The sequence below is a fragment of the Mauremys mutica genome, chromosome 1, assembly GCF_020497125.1.
Source record: "Mauremys mutica isolate MM-2020 ecotype Southern chromosome 1, ASM2049712v1, whole genome shotgun sequence".
Lineage (NCBI taxonomy): Eukaryota > Metazoa > Chordata > Testudines > Geoemydidae > Mauremys > Mauremys mutica.
This window is the reverse complement of record NC_059072.1, coordinates 81,402,896-81,416,272: the sequence shown is the minus strand read 5'-3', so window position 1 is coordinate 81,416,272 and position 13,377 is coordinate 81,402,896. Positions and strand designations below refer to the sequence as shown.

The window sequence follows — 13,377 nt, the reverse complement described above, 5'->3', positions numbered from 1 at the left end:
CAAAGAGCAAGCTCTGCCACTAAGCAACAACCTTCAAGTGGCACAGTGACATTTAAAGGCATTTAAAGTCAATGGGGCTAACTGAGTAAGTGCTCAACAGCATGAACAACAGCTGAACAATCTAGCCCCTAGCAAGGTAATACTCAACAGGTAAAGCTCATGCTTGAATTTCATCCAATGGGTGTAACAGAGGCAGAATCAGGCAGTGTAGTAAATTGCAGTAGAATTCCTAGTGTCCCATTGTGACACACATACTCTTATTGAATGGTTCCTTATTCAACAAGTAGCCCCACTGACTTCAATGGAACTACTCAGAGTGTAAGGTACTAGCCAATGGTGTTAAAAGTATGGACATCTTGCCCTACTTTAGCTGAATTTCAGTAATCATGGCATAAATGGTTTGGAAGAATTTTGTCATTGTTGTGGCATCATCACTGCAATTGAGGAGGCTATTTTTAGGACATCTATCACATTTAGTAAGTATCGGTAGACCCCTGGCTTTTGAGGAGGAAACATAATACAGGTACTATACATATAAAGAAAGCAAACACACGGGAGAAAAAATATTTTAAGAGAAAACACTTGCCATGATAGCATAATGAGCTAACATTACCTTGTATTACCTTAGGCCTTGTGGATTTGTCTATATCAGGTAGATGTTTAAAGAGTTGTAGGAGAACCATAGAAGTTCAGAGTTCAGATGAGTATCTAAAAGTCTATGGTTTATCCAAGGTTTATCCATAGCTGGGAGATCTTTGACTAGGTCGTACATACCTTCCAAGGGCAACCTGTTTCTTTGCTCTGGTGCTGCCACAGGTATCCTTCCAATGAATCCTGTTCATGGGCCCTTTTAAACAACTGTAAATGAAAACCTCCAGTGAAATCCTGGCACTACTGAGTTAGATACTTTTGGCATTGACTTCAATGGGGTCAGGATTTCACCCTGGGAGCTTGCTCTCTATATTGTACTATGGGGTTTTGCAACCTCTAAGCGTCAATGGATGAAGGAAGAAAAGAGGAACAGAAAACACTACTTCAGAAGTATGAGAAGGGGCACAGCAGGCACTTTTACAAAGAGATATAATCCTTTATTGTTGTCCTTTTCTGACTCAGATATAAAACCCTTCTCCAGGCATATGGTACAATTACCTGAGGATTGGGTGCTGTTAATGATGGTCCAGCTTTAACACCAACCTGTAACAGAATAGGTTGTTCTGCATGTTTCTGGAATAAATTCAAACACAAGAACTAAAAAAGTAAGGGTATATTGTGGCTATAACATTAACAGAAGATATTACTCTCAGGCTTTCAACACGCTGCAAAACACATTGTCAAACATTTAAAGTAGAGCATGTGTTGGTAACTTCCCTTAATCTGTGCTAGGTCTGAGGAAAATTGAGTTCAGACAGTGGTTTCTGGAAAAATGTTCTTGCAGACAAATATGACAAGGACACTCCACAACCTGCCTTTGTTCTTGCTCCTGATCTAAAAACTAAGGACAATCTTTGAATTTTTGAAGGAACTTCTCAATCAAAATTTGATCAAATTCCAGAGGAGGGAGAAATACCAACGAGGGGAAAAGAACAGATGAAAAAAAAAAGAGAGAGAGGAGGTTACTCACTCTGTGCAGTAGCTGTGGTTCTTTGAGATGTGTCCCCCTATGGGTACTCCAGTCTAGGTGTGCTTGTGCCCCATGCCCCTCAGATCAGAGGTTTAGGTAGCAGTGTCTGTTTGGCCCGCATATGCGCCCCCTGCAGCCTCGGTGAGCTGTGCAGGTGAACCTCCCTCCCTCAGTTCCTTTTCTAAGGCACAGCCTGTTGTAAACAATTCTGAAGCAGAGGAGAGGAGGGCAGATAGTGGAGCACCTGAGGGATACACATCTAGAAGAACCGCAATTACTGTGCAGGGTAAGTAACCGTCTCTTCTTCTTTAAGCAGTCTCTCTATGGGTGCTCCACACTAGGTGACTATTGAGAAGCACCCTCTATGGAAGGGTGGGGCTTCAGAGTCAAGTCTAGGATTGAAAATAGAATAGTAGAGCCGCATATGGCGTCAGAAGCTGAGGCATAAGTGACTGTATATTGTAAAATGTATGACTGGAAGTGCAAGTTGTGACTCTACATATTTCCGTGACAGGAATGTTCTTAAGAAAGGCTCTTTGAGTAGAGATGGATCTCGTGGAATGAGTTAATACTCTAGAGAGAGGTTGAAGATCACAAGACTGTTAGCAGTGGGTAATGCAGCCAGATATCCATTTAAAGAATCTTTGCTTTGAAATCAGAGATCCCTTAGATCTGTCTGCAATGGAGAGAAATAATCTGGAAGATTTACTAATGGGTTTAGTCCTGTCTAAGTAAAAGGCTAATGACCTCCTGATATCGAGTGCATGTAATGTCACATCTCCTTTATCCCACTGTGGCTTAGGGAAGAAAACTGGAAGGTAGATAGGCCGATTTATGTCAAGGTCCGAAGATACCTTTGGCAGGAACTTGGGATGCAGTTGCAGCGTGTCTTTATTATTAAAGACGACGGTGAATGGGGAGTACATTGTCAGAGCTCCTATCTCACTCATTCTTCAAACAGAAGTAATGGCTACTAGAAATGAAGTTTTCATAGACAAGTGCAGAAGAGAATAGGTGGCCATAGGTTCAAAGGAGGCCTTGCAAGACATCTGAATACTAAATTGAAGTCCAATACTGGTGTAGGGCATATGATTTGTGGGAAGAGGTTGTCCAATCTCTTGAGAAAATTCCTCATTGTAGGATGAGTGAGAACAGAGAAACCCACTACTGTACGATGGAAAGCTATAATAGCTGCCAAATATATTTTTATGGAGCTTAAAGATAATTGTGTCATTTTTAGCTCCTAAATGTAATCTAGTATAAATGATAATGGACAGGATGTAGGTAAAAAAATTTGTAGGTCACACAGGTGTTTGAATCTCATCCATTTTTGAATATATATGTCATGAGTAGATTGTTTCCTGCTATGTAACAGCACTCTCTTTGCGTCCTCAGCATAGGTTGTTTCAAACCCTGTGAACCATCTATCAGCCATGCCTTGAGCTGAAAACCCCCGAGGCTGGGGTGATAGATTTGACTGGCATCCTGAGAGAAGGAGATGGTCTACAGAGTGATTGGTTAACAAACAATGAGCTGAGTGAGGTAAGAAAACCATGCTTGTATTGGTCACATCAGAACTACAAGAATAACTTGGTCTTTTTCTTTCTTTATTTTGAACAGGACCATGGATATCAAAGGAGTCGGGGGAAATGCATACAGAAGGCCTGGACTCCAACAAAGGAGAAAGGCATCTCCCAGGGAGTGGTGACTCAAACTGCCTCTTGAGTAAAACTGGGAGCACTTCTGAGGGCATACACCAGGGGTCTCAAACTCAAATGACCACAAGGGCCACATGAGGTCTAGTGCATTGGCCCAAGGGCCACATCACTGACACCCCCACCCTCACTGCCCCCACCCCCACTCCACCCCTTCCATGAGGCCCCACCCCTGCCCCTTTCCACCCCCTTCCCTAAAGTCCCCACCCCAACAATGCCCCTTCCCTGTCACCAGGGGGTGCAGGAGGGGTGCAGGGTGTGGCAGAGGCTCAGGGCAGGGAGTTGAGGTGCAGGGTGTGGCAGAGGCTCAGGGCAGGGAGTTGGTGTGTGGGGTGCAAGAGGGGTGAGGGGTGCAGCAAAGGGTTGGGGTGTGGGGTGTGGCAGGAGGCTCAGGGCAGGGAGTTGGGTGCAGGAGGGGTGCGGGTTGCGATCTCCAGCCCAGCTCCACTTACCTAGAGCAGCTCCGGGGTGGCAGCAGCACACATCAGGACCAGGGCAGGCTCCTGGCCCCGCCTCGCTCCGCTCCAGGAAGCAGCAGGAACCACGGCCCCTGGGGGAGCAGGGGTGGGCACAGGGCTCCACTGCTGCTCCTCCAGGTACCTTCCACAAAGCTCCCATTGTCTGCAGTTCCCTGTTCCCGGCCAATGGGAGCTGCGGGGGGCAGTACCTTGAAGTGAGGCAATGCAGGAGCCCTCTGCCTCCTTCCCTCTCCCCTCCGGCCCGAAGGGACATGCTGCCAGCCGCTTAAGGGAGTGGTGTGGGGCTCGTGGCGCCACGGGGGGCAATCCCACGGGCTGAATGTAGTTTGCCCACCCCTGGTCTGGAGGTAGGCAGAGGGGCAGGGGCGCGGGGAGCTTGGCGGGCCACGTGTTTGAGACCCCTGGCATACACTGTGATGTTTTGTATGCCCAGAAGGTAAGATGCTTCAGTGCAGAAGGAAGGTGATCTCACTCCCCAATGACAACTTAAGTAAAACATGCTTGACATGTTGTCCATCACGATCTTTATAGATGTAAGCAGGGTCTGAATGAATGCTTCCCTGACAGCTAGCTGGGAGGGGTAGAGACTTGGATATGTTTATATAAATACAGCTTGCTCCTGCTCTGCTTACATATTCAGCAAAAAGTGATCAACTGTGGCTGGTGTTGGGTACAAATCACCTTAGTACTGAATGCAGGGGTAGAGAAATGTGGTTACCAATGTCATAATTATTGTAGGAATACAGGAAAGCAGGACTGTGCTTAACCTGTCACCCTCAGTTGAAAGAACCTCATTAAGTCAGGGGCTCGAATGTCAGAGCCCTGTGAAAGTAAGAGGGATGGGGATAGGTATCCACAGCTAGGAGGCTGTACATCCTCAAGGGTCCTCCCTAGACTGGTTTAACCTGTTCCTCCCCACTTTTCAAAGAATAGAGCTAAATATGCTTTGTTAGGACACTCTTTGTTATGTTAAATGCCCAGTCAGAACTGAAATCATTTGTGGTAGGACTGTGTTTTTGCCCTGCCTGCTAAGAGCTAAAAATCACTGAGAGCTGAAATCACTGGAGAGGGGGCAGTGTTTCTGCCCAGCCTGTGAAGAGCTGAAAATTACTAAGAGAGTAATGTGTAGAGGTCACAGCAGAGATGCAGGTGGCAGCAGAAGGTAACTGACAGTCAGCTGGTGAATGAATGGCTGGTGTGGTGGAGAAGCATGAGGAGGGGTCCGTAGGTGGAGAGGGGTGGTAAGGAGGAAGCCAGCAGGGCGATGGCAGAGAGGAGCTCAGAGGTGGTATGTAAATTTCCCAGGTTACTGGGTGAGGGCTTGAGCCAGTTCTGTGTTGTATCAATGGAAAGGAAACCTTAGATATTGAAGCCAGCCCTGGTAGCTACTGGCTCCACCTGGCAGAAGGGTTACAGAAAATTACCCCAATCAGCAGAAGGAAATGGATACAGGCATTTCTGACTCCTCTGAGTTCCAGAAAGGTGATGTGCAGGAGAGACTTGAGAGGAGACCACCCACCTTTAACAGTGTGAGCATTTATGCAAGCTCCCCACCCCAACAGGGATGTATCAATTGTTATTGCTGAAAATGGAGATGGTTGAGTGAAGGAGACCCCTGCACAAATATTGTGAGGGTTCTTCTGACAGTCAAAGGATTATTTTTTTATTTATTTTTTTTAACTACCACAGGCCTGGATATTAGTTTGTTTAAACTGTGTTTGCTTGATGAATAAACAGTTCTGAGTCTTGCCTTGGAGGCAGTGCTTATGAAGCTTCGCATATAATACAAAGGTGCCAGCTGCCATATGTTCCAATAGCTGGAGGCAATTTCTGGCTGATATTTGAGGACTGACTTGGACTATAGTGACTAAATTGACTAGGGTTATGAACCTGTGCAAAGGGAGGAATGTTTTAGCCGTTACCACATGGAGGTAAGCTCCTATGAACTCCAGACTTTGCACTGTCCTTAAGGTGGACTTTCAAATGTTTAATTGTAGTTCCTATCAAAGAAGTAGGTTTACAGCCCTCTGAGTGGCCATCAAAACTGTGTTGAAAGAACACCCTTTGAGCGAGCAATTGTCAAAGTATGGGAAAATCAGAGTTCCTTGTCTGTGAAAATGAGCCACTACCACAGAAAGTACTTTTGAGAACATTCTGAGTGCAGACAAGACTATGTGCATGTACTGAAAGTGCTCTTGACCTAGAGTGAAGCATAGGAACCTTCTGTGGGAGGAGTGGATCACTATATGGAATAAGTGTCTTGGATGAGGGCCTAGAACCAATCCCCATTGGTCCAATGATGGAATTATTGCTGCAAGAGTTACCATTTTGAACTTCTGAATCTTTACAAATCTGTTGAGTAATCTTAAATCTAGAGTAGGTCTCCAACTGCCTTTCTTTTCTGGAACCAGAAAGTACCTGGAATAAAATCCCTTCCCTCTGTGTTGTGTGGGAACTGGTTCTATAGCACCCAGATTCTATAGCACCCAGTCAATTTCCTGTCGCAATAGGTGCTCATGAGAGGGTTCCCTGAAGAGGGATAGGGAGGGAGATGGGATGGGGAGAAGGGAGGTAAAGTGGATGGAGTATACTGTTGCAATGATCTCCAATACCCACTTGTCTGTAGTGATATGTTCCCAACTTTGACGGAAATGAGAAAGGCAGTAACTGAAACCAGGGAGACATGCATATTGTTGCAGTACATAAAAGTGGAGATGATAACTCAGCACCTCAACTGGCCTGTCAATATTGACATTTCAAAGTTGTGGAATGTGAAGTCGACGCCTGAGAAGTAGCTGGTCTCTTCTTCTGGAACCGCTGTCCCTTATGCTGGTGTTCATAATGTCTTTGGGAGGCAGTAAACTGGGTGGAACGAGATCTCTGGGCCATCTGATACTTACAGAACTTTCTTTTTTGTGCAGGGATGTAAATTCCCAGAGAGAGTAAGATAGCTGTAGGGTCTTTTAAAGTATGAAGAGATTCATCCATTTTTTCTGCAAACCACTTCAATCCATCAAAAGGAAGGTCCTCAGCTGTATTTCGGACTTCCCTCAGAAAACCGAAGAGCTAAAGCCAGAAAACTCTCTTCATGACTACCACTGGAGATAGAATGAGCGACTGTATCAGTGGCATTCAGAGAGACCTGCAGAGATGTTCTTGTGTGCCATTGGCTCTTTTCAATGACCTCCTGGAATTGCTCACTCTGGTTTGTTGGAAGATGCTCAATAAAGGCATTCAACTTTGAATAGTTACTATGGCTGTATTTTGCTATGAAGGCTTGATGATTGGTGATCCTAAATTGTAAGGTAGCCAGTGAGCATGACTTATGGCCAAATAAATCAAGATGTTTTAGGTCTTTATCATATGGAGTCAATTTAGTACTGTCTGACACTCTTATTCACAGCATCAATCACAAGGGAGTTGGGGAATGGATGCAAAAATAAAAATTCAGATTCCCTGGAGGGAATGTAATATTTTTGTCCACTCTCTCACAGGTGAGCGATATTGAGGCTGGGGTGTTTTTGCAGAATATAAAAAGGACTCATGAATAGTTAGCACAATGCTGACAGATGATGAATTGTGCAGAATGTCAAATAATTTATGATGCAACTGCTTAACCTGCAGTGGAACTTGCAAGGAGTCCACCTTTTTATGAGGTCCTGGAACTATTTAAAATTGTCAGTCAAGGATGATGGGGAAGGCACGACAGCTTCATTTGGGGAGGAAGAAGAGATGTTTGTTGTAGGGATAATTTCTTTGTCCAATCTCACTTTCTGTTCCTGAAAGGTCATGTTTTGTGGATCAGGAGCCTTAGAGAGAGTGGTTTCTGGGGATTGTCTGCTTTTCTTCCAGTGAGAAACACTAGGGGCCCTGGAAAACTGCTGATGGTAAGCCATCCAAGGGTCCCAGTACAGCCTCTGAGGCATCAGTGGACGTATCCAAGGGTATCATACCAGCGGGATGGACAGTGTCTCTCACAAGGATAATCTGACTCCTTAGAGGTCTCAGGATAAATGTTCCTTGATAATGAAATGGAGAGCCCCTGGGCAGAAATGTGGGAAACTGATGAAAAGTCCCCATCATCTTCCTCCTCTTTTTGGTAGAGATGGAACAGTCAGAGATAGGTGGATACTCTGTCGGTATTGGATGAATTTCTGGAGATTGAAAGGTGCTCACTATCAAGAATAGGTTGGTGCTGAACAGGGGAAATTCAGGCATTTCTGTTACTCCCAAGTCCTGAGGAAACTGAAACTCTTGTGGTAACGGAACAGTGGACGGTACCAATGAGGTAAATTGGGCAGAGGTAACTGTCAGAAGGTGCCGATGGTACTGAAGGTCTCATGAGCTCCAGTGAATGACCAATAGGTGTCAGTCTGGTCTTTTGTGAAGCCAAAGTACTGGGTACCAAGGTACTAGTAGATTCTGTTGGAACTGATTTAGAAGAGCTGGTCTTCTTCTCTCTGCTGCTCTAATCACCCAATGATACCAATCTTCTAGAGCCAGAGTTAGTTTTGCTGGTGGTCACAGTACCTGAGGAACTTCAAGTTGGAGATTGGTAGGTGCCGAAGTGGGCGTCTGAATCAGAAATGGTCTCTGAGATAGATTCTCCACCCACAGGACTTGAAGACTGCTTTCTAGAGTCTTTTTAAAAGGATTTCAGAGATTTCATCTTCGATGCTCTAGGGGAGTGCTGCGCCGAGGAGGTCGAAGTGGTTGACCTGATCAGAAACAGTTGTTTGCAGGGGGTCCCCTACCCATGGTCAGAGGCTGATTGGAGTGAAAACTCTATTATGAGGAGACATAGTTTAAGTCCCCAGTTCTTTCTGGCCCTTGATTTTAATTGCAGACAGAAATTACACTTTGGAGGAACGTGTGACCTGTCAAGGCAGCGGACACACTGGGAGCATCTGTCACTGACCAGGATAGCCTCTGGGAACAAAAGGCAGCATTTAAACCCAGAACAGGGCATACCCTCCCAGGGTTTAAGTTGCCCTGAGAGGGAAAAACAAAAGAAAAACTGGTGAAGGGATAATGGTCCTTATTCTAAAAGTATAAGTACATTTTAAAAAGATTGTTGTTGTTGTTTTAAAAACTATAACATTACTACAGCTAAATAACACAAAGGAACTCTATGAACTAACACTAACTAGTAAGAATGAGAGAAAAATACAGTTGAGGTTAACTCAATTTGGATGCTGCTGGAGGCTCTGTCTAAGGGCGGTTCGCCCACACAGCTCTATATTGCCTCGATGCAGGGCACGAGGCTGCAGGGGGCACATGCAAGGACCAAAGAGACACTGCTAACTAAAATCTCCGATCTGAGGTGCATGGAGTGTAAGCACACTGAGAATTGAGCACCTATAGGGACACTACTCAAAGAAGAACTAATGCTTACAGATATCTTGCTCTCTTAAACTAGACTGCCAGATCAGGACAGGGAAGAGGTGATGCAATGGGAGCAGACACTGGGAGTCAAGATTGCCCTATGGGCACAACCAAGTGGCAATAAGGTGGAATATGTTATCAGGTATATAAGTATTTTGGGTCCATTTATCTTCCCTCTCACAAACAAACAAACGAACACACACACACACACAGAGTCACTCATCATTTCTTTCCATTTACCTGTACTTTTTTAAAAGAGACGTTGCACGTGGGCATTTTTGGGAGGGCCTCTTTTTTAAAAACCCTAGGGAGGAAGAGTTCTGGCCCTTCACATTTGTAGGATTGCACACTGATGGAAAATGCATTTATGTCTCCACATGACAAAAAGCATATTTCTTTTGAAGTGAAGTAAGACTCAGATGCTATTGTTCAGTTGATGAAAATCCTGGTTAAAAAATATCCCAACTCAGAGTCAATCTGAAGCTCTGTGATCCAAAGCCTAAGGACCAAATTCTGTTCTTATTTACATGGGTGCAACTGCCATTGATTTCAATGGAAGTTGAATGTGTGTAACTGAGAGCAGACTTCAGCCTACGGAGTTTTGGTGGCTATATTAGATGCTGCAAGGACCACCTTGCTATGCAGAAAAAACAAACTGGCCCTTAGATTCTCTAAAGAGGTTGAAACTAGATGTTGAGTAGGAATGTAGGAGGAAAGGAGAGCACGCTAAGATATATAACATTACTAGTGATTTCTTTTGGAAAAGGGCACTGTGACTCTTGAGCAGTTTGTATTCTCCTTATAGTGAAGCTAGTGATACAGCTGTGTCTTGAACAAGCAACAAAGATAAAGCAGCATTTTAAGAGCTGAACCGAGTAGAAGTGATCAGTAAGCAAAATGGGTGTATGAATCCAGAAAGCAATAGAGCACAAGTGATCAGGAAGGGGCACAGCATTTCTCTCAGGTTGACTATGCAATCTTTTGGCCTGACTCTTAGCAGATGGAAATTGGTGTAGCCAATGGGACTATTCCAATTTACACCAGCTGAGGTTCTGGTCCCTAAATCTTGGTGGAAATAACAGACCATTTATCAGTGGTGAAAGTAACATAAAAGATTTACCGGTATGGGGGTCAGACTCCAGGCACCCAGAACGGGCCCAGGAAGGGGCGGAAGTGGATGGGCCTCAGGTGGAAGGGGCAGAGCTGAAGGTCAGCTTCTCCCAAACAGCCCTTCCGTGCTGCCTGGCCTGCGCTGCCCAGGGCTCCAGCAGTGATTTAAAAGGACTGGGGCTCTGGCTGTTCCCAAGGTAATGGCAGCCGGGAGCCCTGGGCCCATAAATCGCCGGGCCCCAGGGCAACTTCCCTTCTTTAGACACTGCCCTCCAGGAGGGCTGCTGACAGGGGGGGGAGCAAAAGTGGGGAGAGCAAAAGGGGCAGTGATGTTAGAGGGTCCTTAAAGTGCTGCCACAGCAGCACTTTAACGTTGGCTGCGTACGAGCCCATACTGGCGGCCACTTCGCCCATACTGGCCGACTTTCACCTCTGCCATTTATTGAAATAAGTGCATTTAGGAGGCATAGGCAGAATACCTTCAACCTTGGCTATTGGAGCCCTGTTCTTACTTCCAATTAAACAAATGGCAAAACTCTCACTGATTTCAATGGTGCAGGCTCTTCCTTTTGATGTATTTCCTATGCCTGGCCCCAGTGTAGCAGAGCCACAGTCCAGGACTCAGTGCGTGGCAAGCCCCAGACCTACATAAACTACTACTCAGCTGCATCTTTTCACTAATGAGTCAACCGTAAAGGCTTTAGGACCGAGTTGAATGGGATCTGGTGTGTCTGGAAAGCTAGACAGAAACAGAGAGATCTAACACAGTTACAGGAACTATAACATTCCTGGAGCTTTTCCTCATGAAATAGGCTCTCTCAATATGGGACAATGAATTCAAAACAGATGCATGGTATTGTTGTTAGATTATTTAAGGTGATTCATGCAAATAACAGAGCCAGTGTAGTTCATAAATTGCATATTAAAGGTTTTTACTTTAAAAGGTTAGCATTTCATTTAGAGGTAGAGGTGTCCCAAACACACTGAATCAGATTCCTGATAGTGTACTCTCTTTCTCTCTCTCATTCAAGAATACACGTGAATAGAGATGATGAACTCTGGAGTGCCCCTGGTGGCTTGGTTCTGAGTGTTGTTTTCTTTGGTGCGGGAAAGAGAACATTAAACAAAGAGATTCTTACTAACAACCACAAAAAAACAATGGTTTAATGGCAAGGTTCAAAGGTCATCTGAGTAACTGGAAATCCCATCAAATTGAAGCCAATAGAAAGGATCATATGTTGCAAGTCAAATGTCAGATGGAAATGATGAGAGCTTAAGAAGGGTTTTGAAGAAATAAGAAAATATTTCAGAGTATCAGAAGCAGGAAACCTATGAAAGAATTACTGGGTATGCTGCACTACTATAGAGTGAAGCGAAAAATTACGGAAAGTAAGGACATTGCAATGACGCTAAATGATTTTAACATTGATTTTTTTACCAGAAAATGTTGATAAGGTGTGTTAAAAAAGGAGGTGTAAAAAGAGGAGATGATGGAACAACTTAATATAGTCAAGAGCGAGCAAATGGTACACACCCAACAGTTCTGAAGGAATTCAACAATGAAACAGCAGAGCTGCTGAGAAAAATGTGCCATCTTTCATTAAAGTCAGCTACTATACTGGAGGATTGGAGAGTAGCAAATGTTGTACCTAGCTTTTGTAAAAAGTGCTAAGGATGATACTCGGAGGTACAAACAAGTGAGTGCCAGGAAAAATGATTTAAATAATAATTACGTATAGAATTATAAAGCACTGATATGATTTATATTATTGTCATCATTACCATCTGCATTCAGTCCGTGCCAGCCCTATATTGTGTTTGTAGCCTAAGATCCTAAGATTTTTTCCATGTGATTGTGAATTTTTTATTTTGTTCCACATCATTTTTCTTCTTTCCTTCCTGTGACAACTGTGGTATTAGCACATATTTCCATACTGCTATAGCAGTGTCAGTGCAGAGAAAAACAGAAAAAGCACAGGATTGGGCAGGACAATCTGTTAAAAAGAGCAAACCTGTGTCTGGGCCCATGTCTTAGGAATCCGAAGTAATCTTCAACAAAGTCAGTATGGAATAAGTGAGCTTTCATTTAGTTCCAAGACTAACAAAAAATGTTCTGTGTGGAAAGCTGTGTCATTTACCAACGTAGCCTCTCTCTTACTCACATTGTGTGCATATTGAATTACTCCCAATAGAACACATTCCCTCACATCTTCCTCCATGAAAGCCAGAACATAACTATGCCACGTACATTGAGACAATACTTGAAATGAAAGGGCTGACATGTTCACCATGATAAAAACCTGCTCACAAGAAATAGAGCCAATTGGTCCACCCCAGAACCACTTTGCACGTATTGTGATTAAGGGAAGAGTAAAGGACAAAACGGCAAACTCCAGGGTATGCAGAATATATTGTGAGGCTGGCTCACCAGCAGTGCTGGAGTAACAAGGTTGAACACTATGTACTGAAGGTGTATGGACAGTTCAGATCATATGCACAATGGGGGCCTGGTGCATGACTAGGGCTCTAAGGTGCTACGGTAATACAAATAATTAATAATGATAATCTGCATATAGCAGCAAATCCACAGTCCAGGGCTCAGCCTGAGTATCTCAGCTGGCATCTGAGGATATCCTTGGATGGAAGGGGAAATGAATCTTCTTCAAAGCGGCAAAGTGGCTGTGAAGACACTTTGCAGAGGCTACTCCATGTTAACGGCTGGAGCACTCCCCTCTTTGAGAAGGAAGGGCTGGAGAATCGGCATAGCAGCATATTTTCTGGCTCACCCCTCTCCTGATCAGATCCATCCCTAAATATTGCCTGTGCAGGGAATCTCCATAGAGCTGTGCTCCAGATTTTCTGCAGAGTCCACTGAATTTTGCCGCCCTTTGCTAAGCCAAACTGCACTCATTCTTCTGCCAGATGTCCCACTGTCCCATGGAGAAAAGGGCAGGGTTTGCCCCTGCAGCCAAATCCTGAAGTTATTACTCCCATTGGTTTCACTGGAATTTTGCCCGAGGAAGAGCTATAGGATTTAGTCCATAAAATGAATATTTGCCTTTTCTGG

At 44.4% G+C, this 13,377-nt stretch overlaps 1 long non-coding RNA gene across 1 annotated transcript; it reads left to right on the top strand.

The window, feature by feature from the left end:
• The first annotated feature begins 308 nt into the window (after window positions 1-308).
• Window positions 309-7,027, top strand: LOC123361646. Its single transcript, XR_006576181.1, has 3 exons — window positions 309-476; window positions 3,017-3,163; window positions 6,737-7,027. It is a non-coding gene; the product is annotated as an uncharacterized LOC123361646 (long non-coding RNA).
• The last annotated feature ends 6,350 nt before the right edge of the window (window positions 7,028-13,377 follow it).